General features: G+C 39.9%; 1 pseudogene; it reads right to left on the bottom strand.

The window, feature by feature from the left end:
* LOC139369349 (VPS10 domain-containing receptor SorCS1-like) overlaps nucleotides 1–17711 on the bottom strand; it is a 386048-nt pseudogene that overhangs the window by 16907 nt on the left and 351430 nt on the right.

Genomic DNA, 17711 nt, shown 5'->3' with positions numbered 1-17711 from the left:
TAAAGTATTCTGTATCAATAAAGTATAGTCCAACTCCAGTATAGTCCAACTCCAGTATAGTCCAACTCCAGTATAGTTCAACTCCAGTATAGTCCAACTCCAGTATAGTCCAACTCCAGTATAGACCAACTCCAGTATAGACCAACTCCAGTATAGACCAACTCCAGTATAGTCCAACTCCAGTATAGTCCAACTCCAGTATAGACTAACTCCAGTATAGTCCAACTCCAGTATAGTCCAACTCCAGTATAGACCAACTCCAGTATAGACCAACTCCAGTATAGTCCAACCCCAGTATAGTCCAACTCCAGTATAGTCCAACTCCAGTATAGTCCAACTCCAGTATAGTCCAACTCCAGTATAGACCAACTCCAGTATAGTCCAACTCCAGTATAGACCAACTCCAGTATAATCCAACTCCAGTATAGTCCAACTCCAGAATAGTCCAACTCCAGAATAGTCCAACTCCAGAATAGTCCAACTCCAGTATAGTCCAACTCCAGTATAGACCAACTCCAGTCCACATCAACATTCCACTGAAAGAGGAAGCTGCTTTGATAATCCCCTGTTTCTAACAGATGATGAGGAAACCAATACTGTTGGCTGGCAGCTTCAAACGACCATAGACACTAATGGATTCAAAATGGCTTCCCCTTTCACTATCGCTCTCCCTCAGACTTTATCATACTGATAAACAAGAATAAAATGCAGAGCGGTTCATGTTAGCAACATGTGAAAGTGGAGCCGGCCACAGAACAAGGCTGTTGGAGTGTCGTTAAGAGGCGAGGTTCAGCAAGAGGCAGAATCCATAACGTTGAATATTACGTCTTCCCAACAGAAAAATCCTGGACGGGTGGCAGCTCTGGCACTGATACCCAGCTAATCTTATTTCTAAAGGTAAATGTCAGCCAAGATACTGAGATACACACTCTGACTTCTGTCTGTGATGGAGGAGAAGAGGGGGATCAAAAGGCAGGGACAGGGTGAAACAAGAGAGGGAGTGGGAGAAGAGTAATAAAGTGTCAGATCACCGTCAGTGCAAGTTCAGGGAAGGGACGTATGCAAAACGTGTTTTCTCCCTCACTGTCACTGTCATATGGGCCAATTTGTTTCATTAAAATTAGGCGATTTTGACCCAGTGTCAAAGAGATCTCAGATAGTTGGGGGTTTGGAGGGTAAACTGAGAGAAAGAAGTGATAATATTCTGGAGGCCCTGTTTCAAAACAAATTGACAAAACCGATCAACTGATATCAGCTCATCCACTGCGAGCAACAAATAACAGCAGAAGTCAAATAAAGAACACCTCTAACTGAAATAAATGCTTGGTTTACAGTATCTCAATCGATTTGGCTCATTTTCTGAAACAGTCTTAACATGCTCTAAACTCTAAGTGCAATTGCCACTACTTTTATGGGACATCACAACTCCATTGCTTGTCTGAAAAATGTAGTAATTTACCCAAAACATTTAATTCATGCTTCAAAACCTTGTTATTGTGTCAGTAAATTGGCCAATGCCACCAAAATATTTTTTATTTTGTCATCGTGTGAGTCGTACTGGTGAAAATGTTTAGATGTTTTTTCACCATTGGAAATGTTTGTTATTTACACATTTCAGTTTTCTACTTTTTTGTGGACACTGACTGCTTACTGTACTATACAAGAAGGTCAGTTTTGTCTAGCTGAATGCTATTGTGTATCACACTGAGGTTGTTAGATACCGATTTCAACAGTAGGTAAAAGTTTACTGGGAAAAGTCAATACTGAAAAAGGATATGCACATTTGTATGTATACAGAACATTTATTTTTGTAGCAATGTGTTACATTTAAACAGAAAATTCAAATTTGCATGTCCATTTTTACATATTTCATACATGTAAAGTCATATATAGTGAAGAGAAGATTTGACACAAAATGACCCATGCAAAAAATAAATAAAACGCAAAAATGAAAAAATGAAATTTTTTAACTCACAGTACAAGTTCCCATCTTCTTTTTTTAACCTTTTATTTAACTAGGCAAGTCAGTTAAGAACAAATTCTTATTTTCAATGATGGCCTAGGAACAGTGGGTTAACTGCCTTGTTCAGGGGCAGAACATCATATTTTTTGTTACCTTGTCAGCTCAGGGATTTGATCTTGAAACCTTTTGGTTATTAGTCCAATGCTCTAACCACTAGGCTACGTGCCGCCAGGTGGACAGCCTGTTGCTCTTGTTGGTCTGGCCCGAAATTTTCATCAACATCACAACTGATGTTTTCCCTTGCGATGCACCGGAGGAGGGGGGGGGGGGGGGGGGCAGGGGGCAAAATTCCCCTGCAATGATCGCCTGTGATGTCCTCACAAGCAGTATTCATGGCATCTGATCTTGTGCCTGGTAGTCATATACTTTCCACGCCGAAAAAAAGTATTCTATCAGATTCAGGAATGGAGAGGATGGTGGAAGGAACTCCATTGTTATCGTTTCATGTGCAGCAAACCCATCCCTAACAATGTTGGTTTGTGGAAGCTGACATTATCCCACACAATTACATGATTTGGCAAAACTGGTCTAACTTAACCTATTTCATGTTCTGGTATTAGGTCTCTGTAATGTGTATTTAGGAAGGCCACGAGAAATTTGGTGTTATAGGACCCAATGTGTGGAATATGTGTGCTCACATCATTCTCAGAAATGGCAGCACACATTGAAATATTGCCCCCACGTTGGCCTGGTGTGCCAATTGTGTGCCAATTGTGGCTCGGCGTCCAATGAGATTGCGGCCACGTCTTCTGACTTTGGCTAGATTGAACCCAGCATCGTCCACAAAAATAAGAATGTGGGTAATTTCATGTCCTTCCAGCTCCATTATGATCTATATAGTATCACAGAAACAAAATATAAAGTTAATTTTACATAGCCTATTCTAGAGTCAGACAGTTTAGTAAAGTAGACATGTTTTCTGTTCTTATGGGTATCTACAACTATAAAAAGTATATACAGGCATCCTTGAGGTACAGTAAAACTCCCTGTACACCAATGGTTTACCTGGACATACTGGTACCGCAGCTCCTTCACTCTGTCACTATTCCTCTCAAATGGCACCTTGTAGAGATGTTTCATAGTCATTTGATTTTTTTCAAAACTCTGTCAATAGTGCAAATGCTGACAGAATTGATATTTGCGAAGATATTGTTGTCACTTTGGATCTCTGAGCCTGATGGAATTGTTGGCTATGACCATGTTGCAAATTTCTTGTTCTTGCTGATGGCTGAATACTGCTGCTCTGCCACAAGCATGAGGTCGTTGTGCAGTCCAATATATGACATGTAGAATTCACAAATAGATCATGTTACAGATAGTATATTGTGTTCAAATTGTGCTGTATTACTGTATATTCCCCATACATACAGTTGAAGTCTGAAGTTTACATACACCTAAGTCAAATACATTTAACCTCAGTAAAAAATCCCTGTTTTAGGTCAGTTAGGATCACCACTTTATTTTAAGAATGTGAAATGTCAGAATAATAGTAGAGAGAACAATTTATTTCAGCTTTTATTTCTTTCATCACATTCCCAGTGGGTCAGAAGTTTACATACACTCAATTAGTATTTGGTAGCGTTGCCTTTAAATTGTTTAACTTGGGTCAAACGTTTCAGGTAGCCTTCCACAAGCTTCCCACAATAAGTTGGATGAATTTTGGCCCAATCCTCCTGACATACTTTTCCTGCCTCATGACACCATCTATTTTGTGAAGGGCACCAGTCCATCCTGAAGCAAAGCACCCCCACAACATGATGCTGCCGTGCTTCACAGTTGGGATGATGTTCTTTGGCTTGCAAGCCTCCCCTTCTTTCCTTCAATCATAACGATGGTCATTATGGCCAAACAGTTTTATTTTTGTTTTATCAGACCAGGGGACATTTCTCCAAAACATACAATCCTTGTCCCTATGTGCAGTTGCAAACCATAGTCTGGCTTTTTTTATGCCGGTTTTGGAGCATTGGCTTCTTCCTTGCTGAGCGGCCTTTCAGGTTATGTCGATATAGGGCTCGTTTTACTGTGGATATAGATACTTTTGTACCTGTTTCCTCCAGCATCTTCACAAGGTCCTTTGCTGTTGTTCTGAGATTGATGTTCACTTTTCACACCAAAGTACGTTCATCTCTAGGAGACAGAACGCGTCTCCTCCCTGCGTGGTATGACAGCTGTGTGATCCCATGGTGTTTATACTTACGTACTATTGTTTGTATAGATGAATGTGGTACCTTCAGGCGTTTGGAAATTGCTCCCAAGGATGAACCAGACATGTGGAGGTCTACACATTTTGGGGGAGATCTTGGCTGATTTCTTTTGATTTTCTCATGATGTCAAGCAAAGAGGCACTGAGTTTGAAGGTAGGCCTTGAAACACATCCACAGGCACACCTCCAATTGACTCAAATTATGTCAATTAGCCTATCAGAGGCTTCTAAAGCTATGGCATAATTATCTGTAGTTTTCCAAGTGGTTTAAGGCACAGTCAACTTAGTATGTCAACTTCTGACCCACTGGAATGTGATACAGTGAATTACATTGTGATTTTCAGACTTGCATTTACCTTTTCAATAGTTGCTGTATTGTTGTGAAAGAAATGCTGCAACATTTACTTTACCTTTTTCCCTACAGAATTGTCATGACGTGGCCCTTTCTGGGTATAGATTGTGGCTTCCGCCTCTCTCACTCTCTCCTACACCCAGGTTCTGTTATCAGGTAATACCTTTCTGGTGGAGACTCTGTCCCCCTTTTCATGCAGAGAGACAATAGAGTTAATAAAGGATTACACGTGGCCGACTCCTAAATCCCCAAAATGGGAATTTGAAACAATATGTCCACTTGTGGGAATGGTCCATGGATACTTAAGGGACGGGTATGACGAGTGTGTTTCATTTGGTGACCTCAGAGAGGACAGGAAGCACACGTTACTATCTCTGAATGTGTACATTTCTCAATTATGGGGTTTGCATCTAATTCTTGTATAAAATGAATACAACTATTTTGGAAATTATGCACTTTGATGTTAAATCTTTAATGTGAGAAAATTGTAGTCACTTTAAAGTTTAACCTTTTGTGACTAGGGGGCAGTATTTTCATTTTTGGAAAAATAACGTTCCCATAGTAAACGGGATATTTTGTCAGGACAAGATGCTAGAATATGCATATACAGCTTAGGATAGAAAACACTCTAAAGTTTCTAAAACTGTAAAAATATTGTCTTTGAGTATAACAGAACTGATATTGCAGGTGAAAGCCTGAGAAAAATCCTAACCTGGAAGTGACTAATCTTTTGAAAGCTCTGCATTCCAATGCGTCCTTATTGAGCAGTGAATGGGCTATCAACCAGATTACTTTTTCTCCGTATTCCCCAAGTTGCCTACAGCATTGTGACAGAGTTTTACGCATTTATGTTGAAGAATACCCGTAAGCGGCTACATTGCGCAAGTTGTCAGCTGATGGCTCTCAGAGTGATTCTCGCGTAAAATACATAGGTAGCCATTATTTCAATTGGTCCTACTGAAAAACCAATTGTCCCGGTGGATATATTATCGAATAGGTATTTGAAAAACACCTTGAGGATTGATTATAAAAAACGTTTGCCATGTTTCTGTCGACATTATGGATATCATTTGGAATTTTTGTCTGTGTTGTCGTGAACGATATTTCCGGTGGATTCCGGGGCATATCGCACCAAACTAACGGAGGTATTTGTATATAAAAAATATCTTTATGGAACAAAAGGAACATTTGCTGTCTAACTGGGAGTCTCGTGAGTGAAAACATCCGAAGATCATCAAAGGTAAACGGTTCATTTGATTGCTTTTCTGATTTTTGTGACCAAGCTTCCTGATGCTAAGTGTACATAATGCTATGCTAGGCTATTGATAAACTTACACTTTCACTGTATAGCATAATTTCAAAATCTGAGACGACAGGGTGATTTACAAAAGGCTAAGCTGTGTTTCGCTATATTTCACTTGTGATTTCATGAATATGAATATTTTCTAGTAATATTATTTGACTGTTAGCTATGCTATTCAGCGGTTGCTGATGACAAATATACCGGATCCTGGATGGGTAGTTCTAAGATTAAGAAACTCAAATCTGGTGTGAACAAGAAACTAATTGTTCAGAGATTTGTACTTTTTTAAAAATATATATATATATAATTGAGCCAAAACAATTGAGAAACTGTAATACCATTTCAATCATCCTTTAATCAAAGTCAATCTCCCTTTTCCCCAGTCTTTAAATAATCATCTTCACTCCCACTCCCTTTCCTTGTCACACACACACCATACCCCCCCACATGACTTGACAGACGAATACCAATAAACTGACCCCCCCCAACATAAAGGTTATGATGCCGCTGAAATATCAAAGCCTTCAGGTGAGTGGATAGGAATTCTAAATACACCCTGTGGACGTGTGGTCTTCACCAAGGGCAAGGAGGGCTACTCATAAGACATAACCCAATACCCAATAACACAGTACCTGTATGAAGGAAGGTTGCCTGCCTTAGCCTTGCAACTGGAGCTTGGAATGCAATAAAGAGCTGCCCATTGTAAAAAGACAAAAATATGTCATACCCACATACAGTCAGGTACAAAATATTTGGCACCTTTTGAGAAAGATGAGCAAAAAAATACTGTATGAAATAAAAAATACAAAGGCAAAAAAAAGTAATTATGCATGGCCAAAGAGCTCTATTTTCATGTCATCTGAATGTATCACAGGTTCAAATTCAGGTGCCAGTTCCATTTAGCAATCTCTAGGCATTTACATTTGTTGGATGAAAATAAAATATAGCTATTTTGTGTCTAAAGAAAGATCCATTTAAAGAGAGAAAACACCATACTTACTGTAAAATATGGTGGTGGATCGTTGATGCTATGGTGATATTTGGCTTCCACTGGTGCTGGGGAACTTGTCAATGGTCAACGGCATCATGAACTTTACCCAGTACCAGGACATTTTAGCTGAAACTTGGCCGAAAGTGGATCTTCCAGCAAGACAATAACCCCAAGCACAAATGAACATCCATAAAGAAATGGTTAATTGTGGCAGTCCATCAACTGGGGCTTTGCACTCAATATAAATAGGCTGACACATGCTGAAAAACCAAAAGAATGTCACACCTCCACAATATCACCAAAAAGGAAAACATGTGCATGGCAAGATGGGCCTAGCAACGACAAAAAGGTATGTTTCTCACACACGCTACAATCTGTTTCCTTGTTGTTGGCACATTGGCTCCTCACTCCTCTCTCTATTTAACAGTACACATCCATCTGATGTTGTGACAATGTATAACTGCTATTCTATTAAAAGAGTAACTCCCCTCTGTTCGCGCACTCTCTCTCCTCGCTGTATCCATAATTTCGCTTTGATTTCAGTCCCCTGTGCCAGTCCTGCCAAAACGGCATCCTATTGAGTTTGAGTTTCACCAGTCCTGTGCTTTCAAGTTTATTCTTGCCTGTCTAAGTTTTATGTTTGTGTGATGCATGCATACCAGGCCTGTGCTTTGTATGTTTGTCGAACAGGTGTGTGTGTGTGTGTGTGTGTGTGTGTGTGTGTGTGTGTGTGTGTGTGTGTGTGTGTGTGTGTGTGTGTGTATGAGTGTTTGTGCGATTACATTCCTTAAGCTACATATACATCCTCCAAAAAAACACTTTCTCCAGCTTTATCTTCACCGGGAAGTACCCATTCCACAACACCCTTTAGTTTTACAGTATATCACAAAAGTGAGTACACCCCTCACATTTTTGTAAATATTTGATATTTACAACATCTTTTCCTGTGACAACACTGAAGAAATGACACTTTGCTACAATGTAAAGTAGTGAGTGTACAGCTTGAATAACGGTGTACATTTGCTGTCCCCTCAAAATAACTCAACACACAGACATGAATGTGGCTGGCAACAAAAGTGAGTACACCCCTAAGTGAAAATGTCCAAATTGGGCCCAAAGTGTCAACATTTTGTGTGGCCACCATCATTTTCCAGCACTGCCTTAACCCTCTTGGGCATGGAGTTCACCAGAGCTTCACAGGTTGCCACTGGAGTCCTCTTCCACTCCTCCATGACGACATCACGGAGCTGGTGGATGTTAGAGACCTTGCACTCCAACTTCCATTTGAGGATGCCCCACAGATGCTCAATAGGGTTTAGGTCCGGAGACATGCTTGGCCAGTCCATCACATTTATCCTCAGCTTATTTAGCAAGGCAGTGGTCATCTGGAGGTGTGTTTGGGGTCGTTATCATGTTGAAATACTGCCCTGCGGCCCAGTCTCCGAAGGGAAGAGATCATGCTCTGCTTCAGTATGTCACAGTACATGTTGGCATTCATGGTTCCCTCAATGAACTGTAGCTCCCCAGTGCCGGCAGCACTCATGCAGCCCCAGACCATGACACTCCCACCACCAAGCTTGACTGTAGGCAAGACACACTTGTCTTTGTACTCCTCACCTGGTTGCCACCACACACGCTTGACAACATCTGAACCAATTAAGTTTATCTTGGTCTCATCAGACCACAGGACATGGTTCCAGTAATCCATGTCCTTAGTCTGCTTGTCTTCAGCAAACTGTTTGCGGGCTTTCTTGTTCATCATCTTTAGAAGTGGCTTCCTTCTGGGACGACAGCCATGCAGACCAATTTGACGCAGTGTATAGTCTGAGCACTGACAGGCTGACCCCCCACCCCTTCAACCTCTGCAGCAATGTTGGCAGCACTCATACGTCTATTTCCCAAAGACAACCTCTGGATATGACGCTGAGCACGTGCACTCAACTTCTTTGGTCAACCATGGCGAGTGGAACCTGTCCAGTTAAACCGCTGTATGGTCTTGGCCACCGTGCTGCAGCTCAGTTTCAGGGTCTTGGTAATCTTCCTATAGCCCAGGCCATCTTTATGTAGAGCAACAATTCTTTTTTTCAGATCCTCTGAGAGTTTTTTGCCATGAGGTGCCATGTTGAACCAGTCAGTATGAGGGAGTGTGAGAGCGATGACACCACATTTAACACACCTGCTCCCCATTCACACCTGAGACCTTGTAACACTAATGAGTCACATGACACCGGGGAGGGAAACAGGCTAATTGGGCCCAATTTGGACATTTTCACTTAGGGGTGTACTCACTTTTGTTGCCAGCGGTTTATACATTAATGGCTGTGGAGTTATTTTGAGGGGACAGCAAATTTACACTGTTATACAAGCTGTACACTCACTACTTTACATTGTAGCAAAGTGTCATTTCATCAGTGTTGTCACATGAAAAGATATTGCAAATATCAAATATTTACAAAAATGTGAGGGGTGTACTCACTTTTGTCATATACTATAATCTATTGGGCTCTGAGCTATTCTTCCTCCACTTGACTAATGACACTAATCCTGCTTTCTGTAACAGGCAACAAACCTAATGCAGACAAGGGGCTAATCAAATCCCCATATGCACTGTAGGGCAAGTGAGTCAGAGACTGGAGAAGTCACAAATAAACCTGAGAAACACTGATGTTTTATTCCAGCAGTGCTGTCTGGCAATACTGATTGTTTCCCCCAGTGGCAGGAATAACAAATAACCACATAATGAATTGTTTGGCGTTCGATCCAAATGGGGCATCGGCAGTGTGTTGGGTTGCCTGCAATGTAATTGTGGTGCTGGGTGACTAGGCTGAAAATAGTGTATGCTGGTGATTGACTCAGGTGATATTGGTAACTGTGAGTTTGTTTGACTGTGTGAAGAGATGTAACTTGTTTCTGTTGATACATCTGAAGTGGAAAGTTTTTTGCTCACTTTTTTCAAAGGTTGGACATCTCCAACATGTCAACTATCTAAGAGCAGCATGATTTGGTTGTTGTACAGAATGCAGTGGACTGATGTTCTTCATCTGACATTGTGCGTCTGACTGGGAGACTAAAGGGGGCTGACAGGAACATTATTTGGGAAAAACAAAGTTATGTCAGAACCTGGGGTTCTCCTCTTGACATACACAAAACTAAATGATTTGAACACCAGAAACCTGAATAAGGGTATCATTAAAACTTCTTCAGGCTAGGGTATTTTTTTCTGAATTTCAGCCTGATTGACGTGCCCAAAGTAAACTGCCTTTACTCTGGCCCAGAAGCCAGGATATGCATATAATTGGTACCATTGGATAGAGAACACTTTGTAGAAATGTTAAAATAATCATGAGACTATAACACAATTTATATGGTAGGAGAATATCCAAAGAAAAACCAACCAGAATGATTTTTTCTTTGAGAGCCCATGCTCTTACAATGGAAAGCATATGCAATTCCACCTCCCAGATTGCAATTGCTATGGCTTCCACTAGATGTCAACAGTCTTTGTTCATGTTTTCAGGCTTGTAACTTGAAATATGAGTTTTAGTACAAAGACATCAGTTTGGAAATCTGTGTTTGAGCGCGCGACAAAGAGGACACGCACCTGCTAATTTTGCCTTCCTATTGAACATACTTCTTTCTGTATGAAATATTATAGTTTCATTTTAGGGTTACATGAGGAATAAATAGAAATGTATTCTGACTTGTTGAAACAAAGTTTAGGTGTAGTTTTTCGGATTCCTTTCTCTGCGTGTTAAACGAGTGGATTACTCAAATCGATGGATACAACTAAATTGACTTTTTGGGATAAAAATGAGTATTTTATCTAACAAAACGACACTACATGTTATAGCTGGGACCCTTTGGATTGCAAATCAGAGGAAGATTTTCAAAAAGAAAGTGAATATTTAATCGCTATTTGTGATTTTCTGAAGCCTATGCCGACGGAAAAAGATGTTCTTCCCCCCTTTTTCCTCTCTCTACCCTACTGGTGTTACATTTGCAAACACCTTGGTTAACATAGAGATTCTGGGAACATCAGAAGATGGGGGGAAATTAACTATATTCTGGTAATCCGACCAATTGAACATATGCGGTGGTAGTTAATGAATATGATATCAGTTCGGTTGTCATCTGAGACATTCTCATCAATGATAAGATGACAAACTCTACAGTGGAAAGTCTACACAGAGTTATCGGATTCACATTAACTTGTTGTTCAATTTAAATGATTGAATATGAAATTATTCGTGTTGGGATGAAATGCGATTTTAGCTTCTAAAATGTGAGATTTGGGTTTTCTGCTCAATCAGGGGTCCGCCCCTGAGAAGGGACATGGGCTATAAAACTTTTCAAACACGCCCTCCTCTCCCTTCCTATATAAAGCCTTGACGACAATATAACCTCGAGGATGTGAGGACGACGGTCCGATGTCAGAATGGTTCAGATAATAACTACAGAACGAAGCCATCAGCGTGGGCTTTGGTTGCGAATGGTCTGAACTTTGAACTCATATTCACTACAGAAGTGATACCTCCTAGCCGTTGAGTTAGCAACAGCAAACGCAGGTTAGGAAGAAACAGACAGAGTATCACACAACAACGTTACTACAACGTATCCAATTTACCAGCAGAGACATTCTTCAAAGGACAAAGGACTCGGTTGGGCAACATGGCCTTCCATCTACCACCAACCTACCGAAGCGCAGCTCAGAGTAAATATTTATTACATTTTCCTTTTCCAAATGGGCGGTAATTTAGAATGCATAAGATACTGTATTTACGATAGCACAGCTTCACCCTTTGTTCCTCAGTCTTCCCGCTCTTTCATTCAAACCCAGCCCTTTTCTTTTGTGTAACAAGCTGTCATATCTGTTCCGCCCGCTAGGGATGTTTTCCTTTATGACGTAATTTGTAATAAAGTTATGATTTAATTATGTGTGATTAGTTTGGGTTTAATTATTTATTTACTAAATACCTATTTTGTATTGCTGATTCAACTTGTTATCCAGGGTTCGTGCACATAACCAAGAATTTACAATTTCAGATGAGACTGAATTAAGATGATGATTAATATTGACTGCTATTGATGTAAAATATTACTAGGTCTTTAAAAAGTTTATTTGGAAGATAACAGCTCTATAAATATTATTTTGTGGTGCCCCGAACCTCTAGTTAATTACATTTACATGATTAGCTCAATCAGGTAATATTAATTACGGAGAAATTATTTTATAGAATAGCATGTTTAATCCGGCATAGTCAAAGACACGACAACTGTATAGCCTATTGTAAATTGGACAGTGCAGTTAAATTAACACATTTAAGCTTTTAACCGATATAAGATATTTCGATGTACCTAAAAGTTTAATATCCATCATTTCTATTATTTGAATTGCGCGCCCTCCAATTTCACTGGAAGTTGTCGACAGGTGTCCCGCTAGCCTACTTGGTGCTAAGGGATCTAAGGTTGAACTTAAACAGATTAGATATTGTTAGGTTTCATCATAGACTGGCAATAGATAAATGGACATAACTGGATTTTTTTTCACAATCAATGTTCATTGTCTGTCTGTGCTAATGTCATTTTATCTACACTAGCAGCTTGTTCTGAGGTGAATTGTCTACTGTCATAAATACTGAAACGACATCATGAAACCCAAACCTCATATTCCCAAGTGACCACATTAACTTCAATGTGACTGAATTCTTGAACTCAATGGTCCCATCAAGTTCACACTTTGATGAACATATCCGTTACACAATCCTTTAGGGACCGAAGGCCTTGTCTCGCAGGTCCAACGAGGTGTGTGTGCTGCCATGCAAAATGTTAAGAATGGAATACAACTCGAGTCGAGGGGACTTGTGTTTTTTAAAAGGTTTGTCTTCACTTCTCCCTTCAGACTTCCACCACTAGCTTCCCAACCCAATACATCTCAGACTATAAATGCATTCAGAAAAACATCTTTGCTTTCTCTCTTTGTATCTGACGTCAGGGAGGGCGTTAGGAGGAATAACTGAACTGCACTAAACTACCTGGGCCTGACGTTTTTAAGCATAACAGCTCTTGTCAAAAGATGTGTAAGACAAGCAGCTCTAATACTGAAGCCAATTAGGAGATTGAACAGATGTAAAGACCCAGATGAACACAGAATAACAAGAAAAAGTTATTATGTTGAGTTGTTTACGTACTTTCCACCCTCAAACTTTTTGAGACGTGTCACAGACTCTCTAATTGTATCGCCCTTAGTCAGAGAGAGAGAGAGAGAGAGAGAGAGGAACAGCTAGATCAACGGTAATCATAACTTTACACTGTCCATACATTCTGAGATAAGAGTCAAGAGAGGTCTTCCAGAATTCTAGAACTCAAAATAGAACAGTTCACTCCAGACATTGAGTTTGAGATTGACCTGCATTGAAAACAAAAAGACTGAAGACAAATAGTAAAGTGATCTGACAAAGCTTGAGACACAGATTGTTTTAAAGTTGGCCTTGTATGGACTCCCAACTAAATATATTCCATATCTAATTTAGTAATCACCATTGGATTCCACGTTGCATCATTGCTTAAGGACTCGTTTCATCAGAACTGTACGTATGTTGTCTAAGAGTGTTCCATGTCCACAAAGGTATGTCTTCTGAGAGTGTTCCATGTCCACAAAGGTATTTCTTCTGAGAGTGTTCCATGTCCACAAAGGTGTGTGGTCTGGGAGTGTTCCATGTCCACAAAGGCCCATCCTTTTAATGCAAACAAAATATCACCAACATCTATAGTGTACATTAAACAGCTCAAAAGGTTGTGTTACAAACTCGCATAGTCCGCCTTCTCCAACGAAGGCCATCACAGGCCGAAAGCTTAGCAAATAACAACTGTAAAACTGCATCCGAAGTGACTGTGTAGAGACTATTTTTTCATTCGGACCTCCCATAGTGAATACCTCTGAATCGGCACGTTTCATTGTTATGACTGATATTGGGGTTAGTTAGCAACCCAAGGTGTCATTCTTCTCCCTCCTCCAACTGAACCATTCTCCCCTGTTGTGATAGTCATCTTGGTAGCCAGGTCATACTCATTGAACATAGTGTTAAGTCTTCTTCACAGGGATTTATATATAGGATGTGACCTGAGTGTGAAACGGGGGGGGGGGGGGGCAGAGCTCTCCACAGCATGAGGTAATATCTAACTAAAGTTTCATCAAACAGAAAACAAAAATGAATATTCTAATCAAAACTTCAAGAAGGTAAATCAATCATATTAAGATGACAGAAGAATATTCAATAAAACAATACAGCGCTGTTGGAACCGGGATCAAAAAATATAAAACATCAACAGCTTGGAGTTTTATCCAACTGTGTATCACAGGTCCAAATCCAAAGCGTACTGTATCAAACAATCAACTGTGGTGAAACAATGACAGGGAGCTCACCTTCTGGCCATGGCTATAGGCTAGGTCCCAATTCTCCTGTGTTGGATGGAACATAGGGCTTAGGATGTAGAAGCTGAGGCGGTAATTCTGATAGCTCGCTCCTTCATCTGAGCTGATGAGCACATTGCTCTCAAACTCAGGGTCTGTCAGCACCATTATCGGAAAGAGAGGGAGAGGGGGGTGGAATTGAGAGAGAGAGATGGGGGTTGGGGTGAGAGAGGGAGGAGATGGAGAGGAATAAAGAAGGAGAGGGAAGTTATGAGTAGAGATTGAGAGAGAGAGAAAGTGATACAGAGGAGTAAGAAAGAGAGTGAAGGGGTGACCATGTCACCACTCCAGGTCTAGGTTACACATTCACTTTGTTTTGGACTTCATTTTACAAATGTGCCTCTCACCTCTGTTGCCATGATTTTTTGGACTCTTCCAGTGCACTCACAGGTCTGCACTTTGGTGCACTTTGACTTCCACTCACCTCTCTCCGAAAACATTCCCTTTAATGAGATAGAGGTGGTTGAGAATAACCCTGTGGAATTATAAGTCAACCGTGAGGGGCCACAACACAACTACAACAAAAAAAATCACTATTTTAAAGAATATAATACGTTTTAAGAATAAAGTTAAGAATATAGTGTAGATCAATAGGATGGTGTGCTATGGTATTCTGTATTCTTGTGGCAAGAGAGAACGCCATAACTTTGCGTTTACAGTGCCCTGCGAAAGTATTCACCCCTTGACATGTTTCCTATTTTGTTGCCTTACAACCTGGAATTAAAATATATTTTTGGGGGGTTTGTATCATTTGATTTACACAACATTCCTAACACTTTGAAGATGCAAAATATTTTTTATTTTGAAACAAACATGATATAAGACAAAAAGAAACTCGAGCTTGCATAACTATTCAACCCCCCCCCCAAAGTCAATACTTTGTAGGGACACCTTTGGCAGCAATTACAGCTGCAAGTCTCTTGGGATATGTCTCTATAAGCTTGGCACATCTAGCCACTAGGATTTTTCCCGTTCTTCAAGGCAAAACTGCTCCATCTCCTTCAAGTTGGATGGGTTCCTACTGGTGTACAGCAATCTTTAAACCATACCACAATTTCTCAATTGGATTGAGGTCTGGGCTTTGACTAGGCCATTCCAATACATTTAAATGTTTCCTCTTAAACCACTCGAGTGTTGCTTTAGCAGTATGCACAGGGTCATTGTTCTGCTGGAAGGTGATGGGTTTGCACCAGACATAGCGTTTTCCTTGATGGCCAAAAATCTCAATTTTAGTCTCATCTGACCAGAGTACCTTCTTTCATATGTTTGGGGAGTCTTCCACATGCCTTTTGGAGAACGCCAAATGTGTTTGCTTATTTTTGTCTTTAAGAAATGGCTTGTTTTCTGGCCACTCTTCTGTAAAGCCTATTTCTGTGGAGTGCATGGCTTAAAGTGGTCCTATGGACAGATACTCTAGTGTCCTCTGTAGAGCTTTGCAGCTCCTTCAGGGTCATCTTTAGTCTCTTTGTAGCCTCTCTGATTAATGCCCTCCTTGCCTGGTCTGTGAGTTTTGGTGGGTGGCCCTCTCTTGGCAGGTTTGTTATGGTGCCATATTCGTTCCAATTTTTAATAATGTATGTAAGGGTGCTCTGTGGGATGTTCAAAGTTTCGGATATTGTTTTATAACCCAACCCTGATCTGTACTTCTCCACAACTTTGTCCGCGGTCTGTTTGGAGAGCTACCTGGTCTTCATGGTGCCGCTTGCATGGTGGTGCCCCTTGCTTAGTGGTGTTGCAGATTCTGGGAGTACTTCTGAAAGTAATTGGTTGCACCAGATCTTATTTAGGGGCTTCATAGCAAATCGGGTGAATAGGTATGCACGCACGCATTGTTTTTTGAAACAATTAATTTTTTTTGCATTTCACTTCACCAATTTAGATTATTTTGTCTATGTTCATTACATAAAATCCAAATAATAATCCATTTAAATTGCAGGTTGTAATACAACAAAATAGGAAAAACTCCAAGGGGGTGAATACTTTTGCAAGGCACTGTACCATGCGTGACTAAATGTCTAGGCAAAGCAATTTGTTTTGAACAATATCTAAATCTGTGATAAAGAACAAACATTTGTGCAATAAGAAATAATGTCTTTGTGGAATCCTCAATGTTACAGCAGCAAGAGGAATCTTAATTCCTTGTTAGGAATGATACCATTTCTACTTTCATTTCATCATGATTTCAGTGAAAATGTAAACGTTTTGTTGCTTATTTGTTAGAAATTAGCCACTCGAGAAAGCAAGAACAGAGCAAGATTTGGAAAACTAAAACCATAATAGCAATGCAAATATACATATTAATAACAATTATGCAAAATGGAGTACATGTTTATACTATAAAATCAAAGATATTGTGAAAGTACACAATGTTAATAAAACTTAATTCAGATAAGGCCCTTTGTTTGGAAGCCAGTATAATATATATATATATATATATATATATATATATATATATATATATATATATATATATATATATATATATATATATATATATAATACACCTCATATGAAGACCTATCTCTATTGAGGGCTTGTATATATATAATATGAAAAACTCCATTGTAACAAAATCTGACCTTATTGGTGTAGTATCTATATCTTGGTATAATATGATTCATTTGAGTTTGTGAGTGTGTGTGTGTGTGGGGGTGGGGGGTGTATCTTGATTAATAAGACAAACGTAGCTAAAATATGCTTTCTCTTTGTGATGTAATGCAATAAGACATTAACCTGACATCTGGCTTGAATGATAATTAACTACTAAACCCAGACAGAAAAGGAGAAGGGAAAAACATGACTTGGATAGTGCCATAGCCCAATCGACTGTGTTTTTTCCCCCCTGTATCAGATTTGAATTGGAAAAACAGCAGTACATTTGTCACTGACAAAAAAAACACCCCATTTCCCCAGCTTTAACTAGGGATCCTCCCCACCCCTCTTTCCCCAGCTTTAACTAGGGATCCTCCCCACCCCTCTTTCCCCAGTTTTAACTAGGAATCCTCTCTGGTGGTGATTTAGATAAATTGTTTTTCATTAAAGCCAATAAATAGACTGCGGATTCTGTGCCAGTTTCTCTTTTTTGAAATGTTCCATCGATTTATTTTGTTGTTGGCCTGACCTTCCAATTTTGCCATTCATTGCCCTCACTGAGGGACAAGGGACCGCGAATGGCCCCTCTATTTCTCCCAATGTCTTAGGTCCTTGTCACATGTAATCTATAGTTTCTAACGTCAGGTCTAATAATTTTCCATAATATTGTATTAAGTGACAGCGTTTATTACGAGTGGAAATTGCATTTCACCTTGCATTTTTTTAATCTTCTGTCAGAACCTTTCTCTCTGTCTCACCACTTAGAGGGGAAAGTA

The sequence above is a fragment of the Oncorhynchus clarkii genome, chromosome 17 (assembly GCF_045791955.1).
Source record: "Oncorhynchus clarkii lewisi isolate Uvic-CL-2024 chromosome 17, UVic_Ocla_1.0, whole genome shotgun sequence".
In the NCBI taxonomy this organism is placed as follows: domain Eukaryota; kingdom Metazoa; phylum Chordata; class Actinopteri; order Salmoniformes; family Salmonidae; genus Oncorhynchus; species Oncorhynchus clarkii.
Note: the sequence above shows the minus strand (reverse complement) of the source record. Positions and strands in the feature narration are given on the sequence as shown.